The following is a 21,872-nucleotide window of genomic DNA, read 5'->3' on the forward strand; positions in this document are numbered from 1 at the left end:
GAAAAAACATTAATTCATGAAAACTTGGCTTATTAGGCAAATCGGGCCTTGCATAGTAGGCTGAGAAGTGAGTTCTGGCTACTAGGTACGACATATATATATATATATATATATATATATATATATATATATATATATATATATATATATATATATATATATATATATATATATATATATATATATATATATATATATATATATATATTTATATATATATATATATATATATATATATATATATATATATATATATATATATATATATATATATATATATATATATATTATTAAATATGACCGAAAAAGTAAGATTAATAATTCTAACACGAATTTTCTCAATCTTTCGTACATTTCTTTTCACTGTTGGAGGTAAATCAAAAATCAATTCTCCAAAATTCATTTTTATTTCTAGTCTGACGCGACACGAGCGCGTTTCGTAAAACTTATTACATTTTCAAAGACTTTAGTTCACAAATACACAACTGAATAGAACTTACGCATCTCCGATTTTATATCTACATTTGAGTGAGGTGGAAGGGGTGATGTGGCATTAACACAAGACAGAACAGGATGTGGCATTAATAGGGTATTAATTTCATCAACACAAGACACAAGACAGAACAAGAGTATTAATAGGGTATTAATTTCATCAACACAAGACAGAACACGAAACAATGGATATTGAATAGAAGTGTTTGTAGAAAGCCTATTGGTCCATATTTCTTGATGCTTCTATATTGGAGCGGATTCTTGAGGTGGGTAGAATATAGTTGTGCAATAATTGGCTGTTGATTGCTGGTGTTGACTTCTTGATGTGTAGTGCCTCGCAAACGTCAAGCCGCCTGCTATCGCTGTATCTATCGATGATTTCTGTGTTGTTTACTAGGATTTCTCTGGCAATGGTTTGGTTGTGGGAAGAAATTATATGTTCCTTAATGGAGCCCTGTTGCTTATGCATCGTTAAACGCCTAGAAAGAGATGTTGTTGTCTTGCCTATATACTGGGTTTTTTGGAGCTTACAGTCCCCAAGAGGGCATTTGAAGGCATAGACGACGTTAGTCTCTTTTTAAAGCGTTCTGTTTTTTGTCTGGAGAGTTTCTCATGAGTAGGCTGGCCGTTTTTCTGGTTTTATAGTAAATCGTCAGTTGTATCCTCTGATTTTTGTCTGTAGGGATAACGTTTCTATTAACAATATCTTTCAGGACCCTTTCCTCCGTTTTATGAGCTGTGGAAAAGAAGTTCCTGTAAAATAGTCTAATAGGGGGTATAGGTGTTGTGTTAGTTGTCTCTTCAGAGGTTGCATGGCTTTTCACTTTCCTTCTTATGATGTCTTCGACGAAACCATTGGAGAAGACGTTATTGACTAGGACCTGCCTTACCCTACAGAGTTCTTCGTCGACTTGCTTCCATTCTGAGCTGTGGCTGAGAGCACGGTCGACATATGCGTTAACAACACTCCTCTTGTACCTGTCTGGGCAGTCGCTGTTGGCATTTAGGCACATTCCTATGTTTGTTTCCTTAGTGTAGACTGCAGTGTGGAAACCTCCGCCCTTTTCCATGACTGTTACATCTAGAAAGGGCAGCTTCCCATGCTTTTCCATCTCGTAAGTGAAACGCAGCACGGAACTCTGCTCAAATGCCTCCTTCAGCTCCTGAAGAAGGCATTTGAGCAGAGTGATATTGTCTCGTAGCCCTCCATCTGCTGGCGCCGCCAGCCTTGTTGAAGGGGCGGGGGATGCCCGCGAGTGACGTCTGCTCTCCTTAGCTCAGTGTGGGACGGATGGGATACAGACTCGATGACGTCTATCTGCTCCCTCCGTCGATTGAGGTAAGGATTATAACCTGAAATGGAACAAAATGATATTCAGCACGGGTGAATGGGGAAAATATGTTTATTATGCATGTGTGTTTGCTTGCAACTGGATGTAATACAGATACGAGAAGTGTATTTATATATGTTACCTACGTTTATGTGAAGTTTCATTCCGGCGATGACCTCCTCGCGAGGAAGGTGAGCAATAAGGACACTTCACGGTTTTGTAAACTGAAATTGGAAAGAACATATTTAACTGTGTGGAATGTAATAGCCCGAATGAGTAAATATTCTCACACTATAAGAGAGATGATAGTTTACACACGCGATATTTCACCTGTGGATGCCATAAATAAAAATAACAAAAATAAAATGTTTATTTAGGTAAGGTACATACATACAATAAATTTTTACAAAGATTGGTTAACTTATAGGTAGAGCTAGTACATAAAATGCCTAAAGCCACTATTACGCAAAGCGTTTCGGGCATGAAAATGAACTGTGGAATATTAAATAAGAATAACACTCACGGTTATCACAGAAAATCTGCTGATATCGCTTGCATTTGATGTCGTAATGGCCTAGGGGCGGTTTTTCACAGCTTGCGCATTGCAGCCGACATAGTTGATTTGGTGATGGAATATAAAACAGCCTGCATTTCATGCAGGCTGTTGAGGTTCGTCTTTCCATGACGCGGAGCTGTATGGTGAGTGTGTGTAGCGAATGAAGACTCGCAGTGAACTAACGGTGCGTTTGTGTGTGAGGGGAGGGAAACGATCCCGGTCAAATGAGAAGTGATTGATGGTTGGCAGGTGAGGGCCTGCTAGCGGAAGTAAGTACCTCGCCCCTCCTTAACAATCTGCAGTGGAGGGAGAGCCATACTGGGGTGAACATCTCCAAGACTACTCTGAAGACATCGAAAAACCATTAAAGCAAATGGACCACATCCGCAAGAGGCTGCTCTCTCTTACCCCCTTCAACACTTACGGCTGTGTGCATAGCTCCAAGAAAATAATGGATGTCAAAACCACAAATGGCCCCTAAGCACTCTCACGCCGAGGGGAAGCGCCCCTCACCCCTCCCCCACCCCAAACAACATAGCCGCCTATGTTGGGACCCCTCACACCTACACACAGCCTCTACATAGCTTACTTACTATCATCAAAACTATTATCTACACACGGGAATAAGTCTACGGCAAACACACATACATATTTAACTACTCTTTCCACATATTCCACTCATATCCTTGTATTTCTTACTCTACCACATAACCCACATACTCTCCTACACCCCCAACAACACGACCTCCCATCTTTTCTGACCACATACCCTAACACTGGACGCTCACACGCGCCAAACTTCCGGGAAAATCCCCCCAAACCCTTTGTGACTAGACACCTGCGCGCCACCTGCTCAGCTGGGTCTCAAGAGACCCACCTGGGCAGATGGCGCGCGCGGTTCTAGTCGCAGGGGTCCCCCCCCCCCCCCGCGCCAGATGGCGCGCGTCGCTCTAGTCCTCAACTTCACTACTCAACTTTAGAAGTGAAGGTGGAAGATGTGATATTGGCGGCATTTGTGGAAACTGGCAGTCGGGCAACTATGATGAAAAATTCAGCCTTCAAGTTGAAATTTGTTGAAAAAGATACATTTTCCACAATGCCTTAAAGAATAGTGGAAATAAATTTACTGCAGTTAATGGACAAAAGATTGACATCTTGGGACAGGGTAACTTTGAAATAAGTAATGAGGAATCGCAACATCATTCATGCATGATCATTGAAAAATTTGCATTTTCTAGAGACATTTTAATTGGTATGGATTTCTTGAGTATATTTAATTTCTCCTAGTCTGCACAAAATGGTGCGAGGAACTGCAGAGTGAGGCTGGGAAAGATTTTTTTACCACGTTGAGTTGGACAACCATCCTCCAGTAGTGGCTTCAATTAAAAGGAAGCAGAAGTACAACGTAAATAATCCCAAATTGCTTTTCAAGTCTCTTCCAGACACTGCTAAGAGGTCATGTGGGTTACACGCATTGACCAAGCATAGTTGCCCACCACATTCTGTAAAAGCCATTAAAGTGTTCGTGGAACGTCACATCCTACTAGGAAATACCCTACAGGTGGCTGGAAGATGTGACAGGTTATTAATTCCTCGCCATCTAATTGTGGTGCTTGATAAAGATGCACTTATTCCACTCAACATCTCACAAAACCTATTGCTTCAGAGCAGGTAATAGAATATCTCAGGGATCTCTGGTGAACAATACAGAAATTTTTCACTACTAGTCATCTGAAATGCCAACTATCATAGCAATGTAGTGCATTAAATGTTACCAAGAGCAAGAAACCATTGAAGAATATAAATGAGTAAAGGTTATAATATTACACAAGATGTAGCGTAATTAATATTAGCACTAGATTTGCAGCATGTTCCACAGACAGAGAAAACTGTTTAGAGGGATTTTATGGAAATTTCCAAAACTGTTTACAACCGAGGATGACCAGATTGGTCTCAACCATCAAACCGTGAGGGGTCCAAATGGCTTCAACACCCACAGGCGCAACAAAAAAAAAATCCAAAAAATTCTTTCGTCTTATAAAAGTGTTCGTTTGTGTTTCCTGATCACGGAAAAAAAAAATCGTAGGTGGCATATTTTAGCCGCAATAGGGTAGGGAAGTCTGACAAAAAAGTGGCGTTAACAGAGCCTTCGCCAGACGAGGTCTACTCCGCCCTAGCTGTCAGGCGGCAGTTGCCACAAATATATTACCTTATTTCAATGTGTGTGAAGTTTTGTTTTTTTGCAGTAATATTATTCAATTGTGTGTATTGTGATATATTTATGTAATAAAATGTGTGAACCATCGCTATACTCAAAATTATGGTGTGCATATTAGTGATTCAATTATTATGTTCAAAAAACAATAAACAGTTTTGCTGTTATTACACAATATACACAGGTTATATATAAGTATCTGCATGTTTTGCTCACCATAACGAACCACTAAGTTGATAATGTGAGTCAAAATGCAACGAGGAGTGACCGCCACACGCCAGCCAGCCACTCGCTGCCACTCCCTCCCTCAACGCTTCACTCCCCTCATTCTCCTCCCACAATACTTTGTGACGATAATCTCTTTCATGAGAGATTGAGCCTGGTCTTCCCTACATATTTACGTCATTCAAGTACAAGATACTATATTGAAGATACGTCCACCAGTATCGCCAAACGTTTTGCCCAGGAAGCAAATCGTACCATGCACACCCCGACACACCGGCTACAGCCCGCCGTAACCAGCAAACTGCTCATTCTCCGCCTGCCTGTTGCTGATTGGCTGGTGTCTCGCTGCACCTGCACTCACGCCACCACCAAGAGTTGACGTCTGGGTCAGCAGCCGCCGTACTCCTCAGAATATCTCTGTGCTCCTTGGAGTTGACATCTCTCGCTAGTAGACTAAGCCTTGGCTTTCGTGTAATGAGGGAGGTGGCAGCTTGAAGCCAGTATTCCCAGCACCTCACTTATTTGATTTATTTTAACTTGCATTCTTGTCTTAGAGTAACTTTTCATTACCAGTAATTATTCATGTTGTTTTGTTCGTTGACCTGTTTTGAATTTTATGAGATTGTCTTTATTCATGTCTCGTTTTCTAGAGTAATTAAAATTTCATTGTTTATATACTTTGTGTTTTGTGTGTCTTCCCATTACCTTACCACAGACGAAAGGACAAACTTCTCTTTTTTTTTTATGTGACGAGGCCCTGCCCCCAGCTTTTGAAACAGCCGAACACCAACGCTTTACCGTCACAACTTTTTTTGCATTTATTCACTATACACAGGCGTTATATACAAGTATTTACATGTTTTGTTCACCATAACTGTACATCTAGGCTTATGGTGAGTAAAGGCAATAAGACGTAGCTACTCACACAATCAGCTGGTGGCTGCCGCCCTCAAGGTCAGACGCACTAATATTTCTCCTCATAATACCACAAACAATATTGTTTGTGGTATTATGCTATACACACACACACACCCACACATACACACACACACACACATTATATATTAGTATCTACCTGTTTTAATCACCATACTTGTACAAACAAGCTGGTATGGTGCCCAAAGACTATAGTGGCCACCAGCAACATGACAAGTCGTGCAGACGACACACCTCCCTCGCCAAATTGGCGGCTCCCAACCTACTCCTATTGCTGTTATTACACTATACATACGTTATATATAAGTATCTACATTTGGCTTCACCATAGTGAACCACTAAGCTGGTGTGGCGAGTGCAGTCAAAAGGTGGCCACACACAGTCAGAAGACGACGCCGCCACCACCCTCCCTCCCACAGCATTACTACTCCTTCCATGGATCACAACGCTCAATATCACCACAATCCTGTTATCAGAATCCTGGTCAGTTTTATCAGTCGGGGTCTTCTGTAATACTATCGTCGTTCAATAATAGCATGAACATATATATTTTGACTTTTTAGGCGATGCTGTGGTCACAAGCTGAAGTGACAAGTCACATGTGCTGTGCATTCATGGTGCATGCATCAATCAGCCTTGGTGGCTCGCTCAATACTGAAGCTCTTGTACCCAGGAATGTTGGTCACAATTTTTTTTCTTGGTGGCGTCTGTCAACTATTGGTTGTGGCTGCACTATAGCTGCCCCTATCCCATGCGGGGCGTTTAAATTAAGGCGCTAGACACAAACAGCTATTAATGTATTGCGTGGTTTCGGTTTTGTTACTGAAATCATCTATACATGTATTGCTCAGTTTAAGGGTTAATATAATTGAGCACACTATCCTAACAGGTGACTACGCACCTGTTTACACCTGGTAATGGGCTCACAGAAAAGGCAAAGATTGTTATCCAGCATGAGTGCCAGAAAATGTTAAGACAGAACACTAGAGAGCCTAGTATGTCACCAGGGTTGTCTCCTATTGTGTTAGTTCGTAGACCAGGTGGTAGTTACTGTTTTTGTGTGGACTACCGGAAGGTGAACGAAATTACTAAGGGTGATATCATTTATCCCTAATTCAGGATTTAATAGACCAGTTCGGGGCAGCAATATATTTCTCCACTCTTTATGCCAAGTCTGCATATTGGGCATTACCGGTAGTTGAGAAAACGGGAGAAGACAGCATTTTCTGATGGCAGGAACACCTAGCAGTTTTGTAGGATGCCTTTCGGCCAAAAGACAGCCCCTCTCATATAAGAGGGCCATTAATTACAAACTCAGTCCAGTCTTGGGAAGGCACTCACTATATACCTGGATGATGATGTGATATATTCCTGGACGTTTGGTGACACTTGTGAGACTCCACTGACACTGTTACCTCGAGCAGGTTTTAAATTAAATGTTCAGAAGTGATCTTAAATTAAATGTTCAGATTGTTCTGGCAGCTCAGAAATTAAAGTTTCTGGAGTTCCAGGTGAGCACAGACGATAAACAGGCTAGATCCAGACTCGTGCAGTGCCATTGCTGAAATGCCAACGTCATGAGCAGGAAAGGACATATGCAGGTTGCTGAAGGCTGCCGAATATTTCCGTTGCCACACTGAAGGTAAGGTAATTATCAAAAGAAGGCACCAAACCGGGAAGGCTATGTAGCACCATTTGCCACACTGAAGGTATTGCCAATATTTAAGTACCCTTGACTGATCTAACAGAGATAAATGTAAAGTTTGTTGGGAAATGTTATGATCCCAGGTAGCCGAAAAACGAGTCTCCCCTTGAGAATTATTCTATCAAACCTGACCTGACTAGAAGGTCTAGGAAATATAGAGGTGAAGACATAGATGTAAAATAGCTGGTTGGATTTAATAAACAATTTGAGATTATGGGCAGTGAATAAGAAAATAGATAAATGACTGGGTAGGAGATGTGGATACTTTACTGGAGGCGTGAGGCTCGCTTCTGGAGGGCTTTGACCTCACTTGAGTGCCAGACATCGCAGGGAAAAGCCGTGCTCCGTTTGAGCTCCCGTCTGAAAGCAATTTTTAGTGATATATCTCCAAGAGAAGAGAAGTGTGCAGATGTGCCAGCTGTGGAATCGAGCTGGGAACGTTGTGGTCTCAAGTCCTGGACGGCGAGGAGTGTTTATTAAGCCACCCAGAGACATTATTGTGGGCCGTGGGAGTGCCCTGACCAGACTCCGTCAGAGGGAGGAGCGCCCTCGACTAGAAAATCTGTGGTAAGCACGATTCTAAGCCAGTCTATAGCGATTGCTTGTAGTTGGTCATGTGCCCAGCGACAGTAGCAATGTTATTGATAAGTTAGACATGTTTTGATAAGGCAGAAGGCCTAAAATAAGAGAGTGGAGAGGGAGGAACGTCCTGGAGGACGGAGCGACGTCCCTCTCCTCTGAGCGCTGGCAGGTGACTGAGGGAGCCCAGCTCCAGGCGGAGGACCCTCCCAGAGTGAGTGAGACCCGGCGGGCGAGGTGGAGCATGGACCAGCCCAAAACGGGGGAGTCCACTCTCACAGTATGTAGAGAGCAGATAGATGTTGGAGGCAAACATATTGTGTGGTTATTTTTGTGTGTGTGTTTATGGGGAAACATTTTTATTGGAGTGTCAATGGGTTACAGGTTTGTCTTTGGGGAAGAAATTGCTGAGAACTTCGAAGCCAGCACAGAGGGAGTAGTAGATGAGACTCCAAGGTAGTGGAGGAGAGGACCTCGAGCTGTGAGGAGAAGCAGTGAAGAGGAGTGTCACGTGCTTCTGTAGAGGTGGTGAAGCACCATAGTTGTTCGAGGAAACTTCATGGTGTAGCAGCCAGGAGAGCTGTGGAAGACCCTAATAGAAGTGGCGAAGCACCATAGTTGCCCAAGGAAAACTTCGTGGTGTAGCAGCCTGGAGGAGCTGCAGAGGATCCTGGTAGTTAAACCCAGAAGAACCTGAAGAGATCAGGTATCACGTGGGGGGGTGGGCCGGGGCTCTGCTAACACTTAGCTGCTAGGGGCTCAAAAGGCCCAAATACTCAGCCCCTCCGACTCCCTGGATTCACCGGAGTCTCCTTGGTCACACAAGAGAGGACCAACAATGCCCACCTCCGCAGGTCTTTGCTTCCACCACAAAAGGGGTGTCACTGATTCACCCTGGAAGCCACTCAGTCCAACACGGGGAAACTGCTGTTAACAGTTCCGGCCTAGACCCGTGGAGGAGTGAAGGAAGACTCAGGCTTACCTTATAACCATAACCTCCCTGAATCTTGCCTGCCAGACAAAAAGGTTGCAGGAACTCCTTTCCCGCCTGTCTTCTCTATCTTCTTCTTAACAAGGTCGCCAGCTGGGTTATTATATCTGCACCCCAGCAATGCAGTTCAGTGGGTGTATTATATATTGTTTGTAGCCAGAAGATTGCTACTCCCATAGATCTGCTACTAGACTGTTGGCCCAGGGTACTCTCCCAGGAAGGTCTGTGTGGCTTTGCCTCCCTATAACCACTACGTTAATAGTTGTTGGATATTTCCAACACCGAATACAACATTGTTGTATTCTCATTACTTATTACTAACCATACTAACTATTGTAGTTAGTAAAATTAACAACTCGTAGAATTCTCATGTACTAATAATTCATCTGTGCAGTAGGCTAGAATTCTCACGTCACCTGACGCCAGTATTGCATCAGATTTCCTTAGAGTAAACACATTATATCCAATTTGTGTGAGAATTAAATACGATTCTCCATAATTAAAGCATTCTGTATGACAACTGATTGCAGACGAATTGTTCTCTAACTAAAAGCCGAATAGAGCGTTAGAATCATAGCGTCTACCTCGCGATAGAGTTAACGTCATCAATGAATGCCATGGGGAGACATTAATTCCTCTCCCTTATATATTTACTATTCTTAAATTAGTAAATAATAATAATTTGTTCCTCTAAATAATAAACCCGTCCAGTCTTTAACGTTTCAAGCGCAAATGCGAGAAATATTAATGTTCGAGACAATAATTTGTTTTATGAACGCCGACTCGGCATGGGTTGGAGGGACGCCATCCTCCTCAGTACGCGGACACGTGCACAGCCGAAAGGAAGCAAACCTGCGCTTACTGTACTCATAAGAAGACGCCATTGCCCAGCAAATAGGGCAGGTGTTATCCATCTACAGATGAAAGCCGCCACTGTGAGGCGAGAACAACTTTGCAGATAATATCTTCAACTAGTGCTGGTGTTAAATAAGGAGCCCTTTGACTTGGTTCCTGACGACACGTGATCAGCCAGCTGAAGCGCATCACTATCCAGGATAGGTTCACCGGAGCCTGGGATGCGAAATACGGCAATCTTAATACTTATACAGTGCCCACAGCTAAGTATCCTTTTATTTGATGCATCGGGTAGAAGTATGATAATAGCAGGGTGATTGTTCGTTAAGCAGCGCTATAACACCTAATAACAGGTGATTAAAATTATCATCTGTAAATTCTTAATGTTCTTGAATATAAATTGAGTAGTTAAATCAATTGCTACTTTAAATTATTTATCTTGCAGCACGAGAGACGAATTCCTCATGCTGCATTCATCCATGTTAGCCCGTTCAACTCGTTAGTGTACCGAGTCTGGAGAATAAGAGGACTTCTATGGCTTACTAAAGGAATCTCCGTCAAGCTAAGATTTATTTCCATTTTCTTCCATTCCTTTGCAATTTAATTTGTGCAGAGTGCTTTGAGATTAATGTATGATTTACTGTAACTCATTACTATGCTCATATTTATATTCTTCTTTATGTGAATGATATTAGTTTCAACATTACCTTATAGGATTAGATTATTATTAATTGAATTAGTGAACGAACCACACTAATTCCTGGACGTACTTACCTCCAGTAATAACCCCCCAATGTAGGTGTTTGAGGTTTGTTTCATTTAATAATACAGCCCATTAATTATTATTATGATCATACTTTCTAGTTATATCCATAGTCACTGGTTTCCTCTAGAAATTATCCATTGATCAGAAATTCTCAGTTTCCCTCTTTACTTTAAAAGCGGGTGGTCCTTCGTAATTTAATTTACTACATTAACTATTAATTAATTAGAATCAAGCCCAAATATCCCACATTATGGTCCTTATTCGAACCGGATAGGCATTAAATTTAGAATTAAAATATTAACCATTAATAACTAATCCTTGTGTGATAGAAGCTAGACTAACTATTTAATTAATTGTGTCAACTAACAGTGTAACACATTAGTTAGCCTAGATCACACTAACATATTGCTACTCTTACCTCATGTATAAAGTGGCTTTAGTGGGTCATAGCCAATTACCCACAACACTTAGACCTATACCTCACACCGAGGTGAGAATCTTTAGGTCACCAGGAGCAACAGCTCATAACTTTTACAATAACACCACCCTAACACCTGCGTTAGAGTGGCCTCACCATCTAACCATTATATACTTAGGTGGTAATGACATCCACCCCACTCGTCATCCAGCCGAGGTGATCAAACACCTCAAAAACATAATTTCTTCTTTCAAGCTCATCAGTGAATCAGTAGTATTCACATTAGTGGAACCTCGCCAACCAAGTCAAGATAATCGTTGGGGAGTAACTCCGGAATACTACCTGAGAGCTGCTAAGTACATAAATTTCAGGCTGAAAAAACGAGTGAGATTGGATGCCACATATATACAATTTACAGCCAGACCTTACAGACAGAACCTGACCAGAGACGGTGTACATTTGTCAGGGGAATCTAGGTTGCATGTGGTTGACAAGTTAATTAACACCATCAACCATCACAAAAGGCTGTGGCTGGCAAGCCAAACTTAACTGTACATAATTGTTCGCCTGTGTGTGCAAGAGCACTCTTATAAAACAAAAAACCCAAAAATACAGCACAACTATATTCACCTTATTGCACCACAATAATCTTTACCCATGTTATTAGGTAGAATTTAGGCTGAGATTGTGCTGAATTTGGTACAAGCCCAGACTAAATAATTTTATAGTTCTTAGTTAGGAATTATTACGACTAGATCTAAAACTAGTCAGTGTTGTGTATATTATATTATTTGTGCTGACCCTCTATAGGGTAGGATAAATTTTTGAGATAACTCTGATTGGAGTGTCTCCATAATATTTCTCTTGTATGCATTATTTTGTGTATCTATTTTGTGTATTGCTGGATTATCTCCATTAACTCTGATGGTGATATAGATGAGCTAACCGGACGAGAACTAATGGTGGAGTTCAGACAGTACACAAAATATCTAGCTATTTGTTGTTAGGTAGGTAGGTACATTCAACCTCAAGTGAGGTAAAATATAAAGTAGTCACCTTAAATTAGGCTACAATTAATGTTACCTGTTCACTAATGAACAAGTACCCAAGCTTCATTAGTAATACATATACTAACACTGTGAAGTTTGAACCTAAGCCCAACATGGCTACTCCTGAACAATTGAGGAGAACCTACATTAGCCTTAAAGGTCACTTGACCAGATTAATTAATAAGGCTGAGGGCTTAACTAAGGATAATCCCATTGACTCTTATCACTTGGAGTCAGTAGTTAGATTGGCTGATCTGAAATTTGATCAAGTCAGATCTGCAGGTCAATCTTATTTTGATCTGCTAAATACTGTAGAAATTGATCCTGATGAAGCAAGTCAAATTGTAACCGACATCTCCCAATATGAAGAGGAGACTCATGATAAAATTTTCAATCTAAAAAAAAATCTAAATTAGCCAGACAGTCTGGATCCAATGCCAGCAACACTGGGTCTCACTTCAATAATCACTTGCCTGAGGTTCGTTTACCTACTCTAGACTTGCCCACCTTTTCAGGATTAGATACAGAAAATTGGGACAATTTTTGGACTTCCTTTGAAGTTCACATCCATAAGAAACAGTCTCTAGACAAAGTTTCTAAATTTTCATACCTACTCAGTCTTCTCACAGGAGAGGCTAAAAAGGTCATACATAACCTTACTCTTAATGAGAGTAATTATGAGGAAGCTATAAAACTTCTGAAGTTGAACTATTGCAACAAAGAGTTAAGTATAGCTACCCTTTATTATCAATTGCTAGATCTGAATGCACCAAACAGTAGACCAGAGTCACTTCAAAGCTTCAGACTAGAAGTAGAGTCTCTAGTAAAGGCCTTAGGTACCAAGGTTGATATACCTAGTTCTGAATGGTCTATCAAGCTATTGTTACAGAGGAAATTACCTCGAAACGTCTTGACAGAGCTCTGCTCACATTATAATACTGAGTTTCTTACTCTCGATCAGATTTTCGAGGGGTTGAGGATCACAGTTAATAGGTTAAAGACTCATGACAAAATTAAACCTGAGTCCAAACCAATTAATACTGATATTTCAGTCAAACCTAAACAGACTCCAAGTAAGTCTAATAAATATCAATCCAAACCTACTCCATCCACCAGGAAAAGAAGTGGAAATGTAGGTACATATTCAGTATCTCCTTCAGAGATAAACAATGACTTGTCTACTAAAGAGACTAAGTCTATTAACCAGAGAAAGTGTCTGTTCTGCAATCAGGAACACACCACTTACCAATGCTCTGCTTATCCTACGTATAATGCTAGAGTTAAAAGGTTACAGGAATTGCACAAATGCACTAAATGTATGGGTTCACATGATCCCAAGAAATGTGCAGTACCACTACGTACTTGCAACCGTTGTAACCAAGGTGTACACCACTACGCCTTATGTAGGAAATCTCCTACACCAACTATGACCACTGGAGAGAATTTTACTAATTCTACTGCAGTGCAATATTGTAAAGTACATCACGAAGTGAATGTACTCGCTACAGAGTCAGGCAATAGTACTACCTTGCCTACCGCTCAGCTTAAATTAATAAACCGAAGATCTAGAATTAACAGTAGAGGTCTCTTTGACCAAGGTTCCCAAAAAACCTTCATCACACAACAGTTGGTAGATGATTTAAATTTAAAACCTACCAAAAGTGTGAAGTTAAACATTTCTGGTTTCCTATCAAATAGTGGACCACGTGACTACAAGGTAGTTAAATTACTAGTTAGGTTAGGATCCTCTGCTAGCCCAATCCATGCGGTGGTAGTGGATAAGATTCCTACGGACCTGCAGGTCACAGGATTAGCTCGCACTGCGAGACACCTTAAGCGAAACCGCATGAGGCTAGCGGATCATAAAATAAATTCCGATTGCCTCACAGATATTGGAATATTAATAGGCGCGGATCATTATTACAAGTTTATCACTGGATGCACTAGGCAACATGGTATGAATTTGTTGTCGTCCGCAGGGGGCAAATTGCTCACAGGACCCGTGCTTTTCAGACAAGGTCCAGCGTCCACAAACCAACAAACCAATAATGTAATTGTGGCGTGACTAGGCTTAGAGCAGTCACCCCTACGCTTCAGGGAAATAGCCGAGGACATTGAGTCTGACCCACCAATACATCGTTTGTGGGATTTAGATACGTTAGGCATCATCCCTGAGCAACCAAGTCCTGATGATACATGGACTTACCAGCAATATCTGGATACAGTTGTCTACTCAAATAAACAATACTGGGTAAGACTTCCATGGAAGTTAGATCATCCACAACTTCCAGTGAATTATTTTATGGCAGCCTCACAATTGCAGTCTCAATTAGCACGACTGCAGAAGCAGCCAGACAAACTAACCATGTATCACCAACTTATTCAACAACAACTTGACAATAAGTTCATTGAAGTTGTTGAACACGATGACCGAAAAACAGGTCATTATTTACCTCATCATGCTGTGGTGAAAGACTCACTGACAACACCTATTCGTATTGTCTTTAATTGCAGTGCTAAAGTAAAGCCTAGCAGTGTGTCTTTAAATGAATGTCTCCAAACGGGACCTAGCCTAACACAAAGGCTACATGACGTGTTGTTACGATTTCGCACAGGCATTTTTGCCTATACTGCTGACATCAGCAAAGCCTTTCTCCGAGTAGGATTGCAGGAGGAAGATCAGTGACTATACAAAATTACTCTGGTTCAAAGATCCACTGGATCCTAACAGTGAAATAATCACCTATCGGTTTGCCTCTGTATTATTTGGTGCTACGTCCTCACCGTTTCTTTCGCAAGCTACATTAGACACGCATTTGAGGAAATCAGACAGCCCTTATAAGGCAACCATTAGCGACAACTTGTATGTCGACAATTTCCAGGGGACAACTAATGATCAAGCTGATCTGGTAGAAATCTACCATGAGGCTAACCGTGAACTGTTAGGAGCCAATATGCCTCTACAGTCATGGGCCTCAAATAATAAACTGCTTAACCAGTTAATCGAGAAAGAATTTCCCGATTATCAGGTACCCAGTAAATTAAAGGTTCTAGGTGTGGAATGGAACACCAACACTGACGAGATGAATGTCAAGTCAGTGCAAACTGATAACTCAACCCTTACCATGAGAACACTGCTCTCATTTGTCAGTCAACCATTTGACCCTTTAGGCCTACTTAGTCCTATATTAATAAGGGGCAAACTCCTAATGCAGGAGTGCTGGCAACAACATATGGGATGGGATGATCCGTTATCAAGTGAGTTACAAGCCAAATGGCAAATACTCTCAACGGATTTTAATCAGTTAGGTGTTTTGAAATTTCCTCGTAATGCTTCAGGACCAAACTTACCCACCAATTTGCACGTTTTTTTGCGATGCCTCTGGCAAAGCATATGGCGCAGCAGCCTATTTAGTTAACCGTGCTCAATCAATTTTACTCACATCAAAAGCAAGAGTTGCTCCCATCAAGAAGAGATCCTTACCTCAGATGGAGTTGACTGCGTTGCTAGTGGGAGTAAGATTGGCCCATTGTCTGGCAAAGACACTCAGTAATATCCACTTTGGTGAGATTGTAGTGTGGTCAGACAACGAGGCAGTCTTACAATGGGTAAGAAACAATAACAACAAAACTCCTTACGTAAGTAATCGCGTCAGGGAGATTCATGATTTATCTGCAGGTTATAAGTTTAGACATGTCCCTACTAAGGACAATCCTGCAGATTATTTATCAAGAGGATTGACATTAAAACAACTTGTCAAATCTTCGCTGTGGTTCAATGGACCTTCATGGCTTGTTGGTGGTCAGTGGCCCAAACAAAAGCCACAAGTCATAGTGACCAATATCACCACTCCCATGAAGGACCCAGAGCCTCAGCGAACATTAGCCATTGATCCTCATCATTATTCCAACTTAAGCAAATTGTTACGAGTGACTGCGCACGTGTTTGATTTCCTCTCTAAAGTAGGAATTCGACACAAATTTCCCAATCCTGTTCACTATTGGATTAAGCGAGCGCAGCAAGAGACCTACAGAAGCGAATTTGAGAATCTTCCGGATAAACTCACTAAATCTCTGGGCATCTGGTATGATGTCAACACTCATAACATACTACGATGTGGAGGACGTTTGCTACATGCAAAGATTGACTTGGACACTAAGAACCCAATTCTTTTACCTCGTCACCACATCATAACTAAACTTTTTGTCTTACATCACCATCAATATGGTACACTACATGGTGGAGTTTTAGATACTCTCACCGACCTTAGACAAAAGTACTGGCTTCCTCAAGGTCGTCAGACTGTTAAGACCATTATTAAATCTTGTGTAATCTGTAAGAGATACGACGCTAGAGTCTGTCCTTACCCAGGACCTCCCCCACTCCCAGAAGAGCGAGTGGTTCATCTTCGTCCATTCGAAACCACTGGAGTTGATTATACAGGAGCCTTACTCCTCACTGGTAACCCTGATAATATACCAGTGAAGGCGTACATTTGTCTCTTTACATGTGCTACAACCAGAGGCGTGCACTTAGAGGTTACCCCAGACATGAGTGCTGAAGCTTTCATTCAAGCTTTCCGCAGATTTGCTGCCCGTCGATCATGTCCTAGATTAATGATATCAGACAACGGATCTAATTTTGTGGCAGGAGAAAGTTGTTTGCGAGAAGTCTGGAACCACCCTGAAGTGCAATCAGTCTTACAAAGAAGACAATGTCACTGGAAATTCATAGCACCAAGAGCCCCTTGGCAAGGTGGGTTCTATGAGCGAATGGTAGGCACTGTCAAAAGGTGTATAAGGAAAACGTTACACTGACAAAGGGTCAGTTACTCAGAACTCCAAACTATTGTTGTGGAAATCGAGGCGCGAGTCAATAACCGCCCAATCACCCACCTGGCTGATGATTACACCCAGAGAGAACCACTGAGCCCCTCTCACTTGATCCATGGAGGTCTACTGAGCCCTCTCATCCCTTTAGCCGAAGAGGACCCTGTAGACCCGTCCCATGTGACCAGAGGAGACTTGGTGGAAAGCTACCAGCATCTTTCTAGAGTTATTAACAGGTGGAATGAGGTGTGGACTCGAGAGTACCTCACAGCTCTACGAGAGTACCACTACGGAGCTTCGAGTCCTTACAATAAGGTACAATTAAAGCCAGGAGACCTTGTACTAGTCGACAGTGATGGACCAAGGTCCGAGTGGCCTATAGGAAAAATTGTTACCATTCACCCAGATCGACAAGGTGTCCTAAGAGTGGTTAAAGTCTTATGCAGAGGCCACACTACTCTAAAAACTTTATAGAAGCTGGTTCCCCTTGAACTGACTGAACAAGAATATCAGCCAGATCCAGTTTCTCCAGTAATTTCAGAGGACAATGAATTTGTTCCTCCAAGCAACCGCCCCACTAGAGCTGCAGCTCAACAATGTAGGCGGAATTTGCGAGCCTATTACAACTCTGAAGAAGAGTAATTTCCTTCACTTCCCACTGAGAAAACTGTGATGATACTACGATGTGATATCACGTAACGAAACATTACACGTCACTATGACCCAGGATATCGCATCACCGTAGATTCTGTTAGTTTAAATTGGGAGAGTTGAATTCTATAAATATTGTGTAGGCTACAAACAACATGTTTCAGTTGACATGTAAATAGCAAGACTCAAATTCTTGTAAGTCCTTGATAAATCCGGGACGTTCGTTATGTGTGTACTAACATACTAACATATTAACATACTAATGTATTAATCTTAATACCATTTCGGGATAGGTCAGTACAACACAGTACACTGCGACCCTAGAATCCGCCCCCAGGAGTTATGTTGGATATTTCCAACACCGAATACAACATCTGTTGTATTCTCATTACTTATTACTAACCATACTAACTATTGTAGTAAGTAAAATTAACAACTCGTAGAATTCTCATGTACTAATAATTCATCTGTGTAGTAGGCTAGAATTCTCACGTCACCTGACGCCAGTATTGCGTCAGATTTCCTTAGAGTAAACACATTATATCCAATTTGTGTGAGAATTAAATACGATTCTCCATAATTAAAGCATTCTGTATGACAACTGATTGCAGACGAATTGTTCTCTAACTAAAAGCCGAATAGAGCGTTAGAATCATAGCGTCTACCTCGCGATAGAGTTAACGTCATCAATGAATGCCATGGGGAGACATTAATTCCTCTCCCTTATATATTTACTATTCTTAAATTAGTAAATAATAATAATTTGTTCCTCTAAATAATAAACCCGTCCAGTCTTTAACGTTTCAAGCGCAAATGCGAGAAATATTAATGTTCGAGACAATAATTTGTTTTATGAACGCCGACTCTGCCTGGGTTGGAGGGACGCCATCCTCCTCAGTACGCGGACACGTGCAGCGCCGAAAGGAAGCAAACCTGCGCTTACCGTACTCATAAGAAGACGCCATTGCCCAGCAAATAGGGCAGGTGTTATCCATCTACAGATGAAAGCCGCCACTGTGAGGCGTGAACAACCTTGCAGATAATATCTTCAACTAGTGCTGGTGTTAAATAAGGAGCCCTTTGACTTGGTTCCTGACGACACGTGATCAGCCAGCTGAAGCGCATCACTATCCAGGATAGGTTCACCGGAGCCTGGGATGCGAAATACGGCAATCTTAATACTTATACAGTGCCCACAGCTAAGTATCCTTTTATTTGATGCATCGGGTAGAAGTATGATAATAGCAGGGTGATTGTTCGTTAAGCAGCGCTATAACACCTAATAACAGGTGATTAAAATTATCATCTGTAAATTCTTAATGTTCTTGAATATAAATTGAGTAGTTAAATTAATTGCTACTGGAAATTATTTATCTTGCAGCACGAGAGACGAATTCCTCATGCTGCATTCATCCATGTTAGCCCGTTCAACTCGTTAGTGTACCGAGTCTGGAGAATAAGAGGACTTCTATGGCTTACTAAAGGAATCTCCGTCAAGCTAAGATTTATTTCCATTTTCTTCCATTCCTTTGCAATTTAATTTGTGCAGAGTGCTTTGAGATTAATGTATGATTTACTGTAACTCATTACTATGCTCATATTTATATTCTTCTTTATGTGAATGATATTAGTTTCAACATTACCTTATAGGATTAGATTATTATTAATTGAATTAGTGAACGAACCACACTAATTCCTGGACGTACTTACCTCCAGTAATAACCCCCCAATGTAGGTGTTTGAGGTTTGTTTCATTTAATAATACAACCCATTAATTATTATTATGATCATACTTTCTAGTTATATCCATAGTCACTGGTTTCCTCTAGAAATTATCCATTGATCAGAAATTCTCAGTTTCCCTCTTTACTTTAAAAGCGGGTGGTCCTTCGTAATTTAATTTACTACATTAACTATTAATTAATTAGAATCAAGCCCAAATATCCCACAATAGTTGCCACCATTCAGGCACTGATACTGATCGGATGGCTAAGGGTACACTTTTATGTAAGTCTGTGCTGTCTTTACCACTCTCCAGGAAATAAGAACTTCTATAGAGAACGTTGTGTTCTCTAGGTGGTACTATGATAACCTTTGTGTATGCTCGTAGAGAAATATTATAAATGGAGGCACACTTAAACACAATGATAAAAGTGTGAATTTACTGATGCAAATTACATGATCACACATACAATCACAAGTAATACATGAATATGAAAATAAGGATAATAAGTCTGAAGATCGTCAGCCTCTTCTTCCACGACCTCCAACACTCCTTCAACTGGGCAGAAAGACAGGAGTCCCACACTCTCTCTCAGGAGGGCCTCTTCACCACGTCGGCGCCTCTTCTTCACTGTCCTGCCATCCATACACACTGTCCTCTCTGACGGTCCTGGACACAAGCTGCCTTGCAGCCTATTCTACTACTAAAGTATTAATGTCCTATTGCCACATACATAAGTAAATATTGTGGCCTAACTAGCCGTACTCACACAAGGGGTAATGGGAGGGAAAATGATCTACCTTACATTCCTGGCTCACGACGCCTGTCCCTCGATGGTGTGAGGTTCCCACGCTTCCTTGGGTCGATCCTTGATGATCCAGGACGTTCCACAGGTCCTCAGGTGTCGTGGAGCCTTCGCGTCGTCGCCGTTCCAATCCCTGAGATTCAGCTACCCCATTCCTGGTTCATCGATGGGCGCTGAGCTAACTACTATTTTCCCACACTCGCCCCTTCCACAAGGCGTTGCTCCTTGTCCTAGGAACGGTGTCGTCCTTACAAAACCCTCAGTGGATGTGACCCGGTCACAGCTAGGCTTGCCCGCCACACCTTTTCAGGCCCTCAACGTCCAGCGTCGCCGCCAAGCGTCGTCGCCGAATATTTTCCAAGTTTGGCACTCGTTCACTCAATAAACTTGGTTCCTTTTTGCTTCCCAGAAGCGCGGGGTCTCCAATACAGCAGATGGGCTGCAATAGCCAGCACTAATCCACTAAGAAAGGCTTGTAGAGCCTCTAATCCTTGAGAGCAGACCGAGGTGTGTCCTGTCGCTTCCAAGGTCGGGTCAACTCTGACGTTGGCGCCGCCCGGGGCACTCGGTTACGTCATGGCGGGCCCTGATTGGTCGCCCGCGACTTAAGTCGGCCAATCCGCGATCGGCTAGTGTCCCTTCCAAAAGGTCATATCTGCCTTAGGGGATACTCTTTCATTTTATATCAGGGCGCCAATTTCCCCTTATTTACAACTTATAATGTAACTTCCTTCCTTTAACTGGCAGCTGGTCTGGTCGCCACACATGTCAATAGACTCCCTGAACCTCAGAGAATCAGTAGGGAGAGCTAATATGACTCTTTAAGCAGGCAAACGAAAGAAATAGGAGAGGGCACCGTAACATACCCCTCCCCTTAAAATAAGAGTCACATCGGAAGAGCAGCACTCAAGAGGGCAACCTATATTCTTGCTCCCTCCGTTCCTGAAGTGTCACTCCTCCAGTTGGTGACGTGGCTCGTACCACCTTGCCAGTCACTTGCCTCATTATATCTCCACCTCGCATAGGAACGGGTGTGATGGGTGTTCTCTGAACACCTACAAGAAATCCTCTCTTCGTGGCCACGAGTGTACTCCCACGGCTCGTTACCACTGTAAGATTCAGTGCATGCAGCGCCTCCACCGCGTCGTGCACTCCGAGATAGTCTTGCACTTCCACTGCGTCCTACAGGTACTCCATGTTTCCTCTCATGATCTCCTCTTCGCCAATCTTCTCTCTTCTCGGTTCCTCTTCTCCCATAGGTGCGTTGTCTCCTCACAGTGGCACTTGTAACCTGTACTCCATCCAGCAGCTTCCTCTCTTCCACACTAGGCTTTTGCGAATGGCCCAATGCCCCTCTGGTTAGGCTGGCGCCTACCCTGGGCGTACCTATCCCCTGCTTTCTTCGTATTGCCTTTCCTATACCATTCGCTCCTTCGTTCCCGACGAACATCTTCACTCCTCCATGAGATTCTCTTCCCTGCAGACGTCTTCTTCGGTTCGTGGTTGGGCTCATCCACCTCCCTGTGACTCACCTCACCACGGTGGTTCATCTTGCACCTACCACTATTCATCTGGCTGGCATAGGGTGCACTGCGTCGTGCTCCCCCACTCTGCCCCTCACTGCCGTTCGCTCATCCACTGAGCTTACTTTATTCACGTTTCTGTGTGGAGGGAGTGCGGTCTGCAGCCTCTTCACCGCCCCAGGCGTTTGTACAGCTGCTCCTCGCCACTCCTCCACACGCATC

This window comes from Procambarus clarkii, chromosome 12 (assembly GCF_040958095.1).
Source record: "Procambarus clarkii isolate CNS0578487 chromosome 12, FALCON_Pclarkii_2.0, whole genome shotgun sequence".
Classification (NCBI taxonomy): Eukaryota; Metazoa; Arthropoda; class Malacostraca; order Decapoda; family Cambaridae; genus Procambarus; species Procambarus clarkii.